At 41.1% G+C, this 2,500-nt stretch overlaps 1 protein-coding gene across 1 annotated transcript in view; it reads left to right on the top strand.

Moving 5' to 3' along the window:
• The window catches only part of LOC125034982 (sister chromatid cohesion protein PDS5 homolog B-A-like), a 63,521-nt gene extending 63,443 nt beyond the window's left edge, over positions 1-78 (top strand). The window contains exon 22 of the mRNA XM_047627031.1: positions 1-78. This exon is cut by the window's left edge and continues 543 nt beyond it. The gene's annotated coding sequence lies outside the window, so the exon portion shown is untranslated.
• Positions 79-2,500: the final 2,422 nt, after the last annotated feature.

The raw sequence follows: 2,500 nt of genomic DNA on the forward strand, positions 1-2,500 counted from the left end.
GTATTCGACTGATATATGTACTGAGTTTCGTTAATAGGCTGCAAGTCATTAGCACTGAATAAAAATGTACAAAATACTGTAACAAATAAAGTATATATATATATATAAAATAAGTATCATCTGTTAACCATTTATGTATGGATGTACATTATCTAGCTTCCACCTTTACTGATAAACTTCCCTGTTTATAGCTAAGGAGATGCATACTCCTCCATTGAAAGCAAAATCAATGCATAAAGTAAGAAGTCTTGAACCAGTCTCATGCTACCATTCATCAAGATGACTGTCTGCCAAAATCTTAATCTTGTTTATGTGGTCAGCTTCTTGAAAATGTGAATTTATTAATGAAATATATAAAGATCTGTGATTAAAAGACAGGATAAAATCTACCATGGACCTCAGCCCTCACCTCAACTAATTATGTATGGTCTTTCCTTCTCCTTTTCCTTCTGTTCTTCATCCCCTTCTTCTGTCCACTAAACCTCATTGATAACTCATTTTTACCCTTTTTGCCACAAAACTATCATGTTACATGACCTTTGATGTCTAGAACATCCATTTGTTTTAACCATTAACCATTTTGGAAATCCACAATAAAATTCCTTACCTTGGGCCCTATCGCTACATTTCTTATATGCTGCTTATAATCTTAGACATTGACAAGGCAGAAAATTTTCAATAAATAAATAAATATTAGCTGATGGAAACTTCATCTTACATAATACCTCTTTTTGTGTTAAGATGCACCAATCACATTATATGACTACTAAAGTTAGCCAATATGCTTATATAATATAGTGTTGAAGGTGGTGCATTTTCATGATTATGCATGCAAGCAAAAGGTTTATCATTTGAATTATGAAATGTCTAGCAGTAGATAATTTTCAGTTACCAATCAAGTAATATCCCGGCATCGTCATACCTGAGGACATATTTGAAGACAAAAATCTTTACATCCTTAAGTATTACAGAAATAGATACTCAGATCAAGCCAACATCCACAATTCTAAATTCATTTCACAATCATGGAAGACAGCTTAGGCTTGGGAGATGGAGACTGGGACCTAATGCTGGAAATCACCCTTGCTTTGGGCCTCCACCCTCAACTCAACTAATTTTGCACAGTCTTTTCATCGTCCCCTTTCTGTTTCTTTCTCTACTCCAACCCCTTCTACTATCCATTTCCTAAGGTGTGAGAGCTGTGTTGAAAGGATGAAAGGCAGACTTTGTGCCAGTTACAAATGGCCTGGGGGAGCCATGGGCATGGTATTCCTGTTTAATTGTCCCTCAAGGGGACCCTGAGGGGTTGACTGTTTCTCTCCCCAATATACTCCAGGCCAGTAATGAAGATTTTACACCCTTATTAGGGGCACTGAGGCTTGCCCCACAGGCTTAAATTCTCCTGATTCTCGAACATCAGGCTGTCCTTTGACCATGACTTTAAACACGGCTACTACTACCCCCTCCTTAATACCTACTATCACCTCAGTCCAGTCCAAGTCATCCACCCAGGTAATTACTCAACTTCCAGAATACATGCATCCCACCATCCTCTACTTCATTGCCACTTCCATGGCTTTCTTCATCTACTACCCCCTCCTTCTTTATTACTACTGCGCAGCTTTACTGTTCACCTCTCCAGAATACAACCTCTCTCAAGACTACTCCCTCTTCCACATGTCCCCATTCTCCTACTACTCCCCCTTACTCTGACAACAATCTCCTCTTCCAGCACTGCCTCCAAAATCAAGAAGCCAAATTTCCTGCAGCAGCTGCCCTGATTAATCCTATCTTGTCACAGTTACATCTGAATCCCAAACTAAAGCAGTATCAACTGGAACGGTCTCCATCTCACTGAAAAATTGCCCTGTCAACAAGGATTGGTCAGATTGTGGAGAAGACCTTCTTGCCTGCTTCATGGACTCTAATGCAGTGTCAGTACAATGCTACACCATTCCCCATAGAGGCCCGCTGTATATTGCCAACTTTACATTCCATAGACATGTCCTCGCCTCCATGTTTATATTAGTGGAGAGTCCCTGCCTCCCCCCCACTCAATCAATGTCAGAATTGGTGTCTAGGGCACCCTGCCAAACACTGCTGCTCCACAGCCCAATGCCCTCTGTGTGCCCAACCTGGTCATGATTGCTCAAAATGCCTGCACAATCACACATGAGTTTTATAGGGGCTGCCATTCCTGCAAGTTTGAGTCTGAGGTAGCAAGTCTCAAATTCAAACTTAACCTCACTTTATGCGAGGCCAGACAGGAAGCATGCAGATGAGGATTTTCTCTTACTCTTTACTTAGTACTGTCCTTTGCTCTGCCCCTCTCAATCCCTCCCAAGATGTTTCCACATCCTCCCAGTATCTCTTACTCATCCCATTTCTACCCCATCCCTCTCCCTCTCCCAGTCAAATTCTTTTGCCATTCTAAATCCAGACACCCCAATCTCCACCACTATTCCAGACACTCCAGTCTCTACTTCGACATTACCTAACC

This window comes from Penaeus chinensis, chromosome 2, assembly GCF_019202785.1.
Source record: "Penaeus chinensis breed Huanghai No. 1 chromosome 2, ASM1920278v2, whole genome shotgun sequence".
Classification (NCBI taxonomy): Eukaryota; Metazoa; Arthropoda; class Malacostraca; order Decapoda; family Penaeidae; genus Penaeus; species Penaeus chinensis.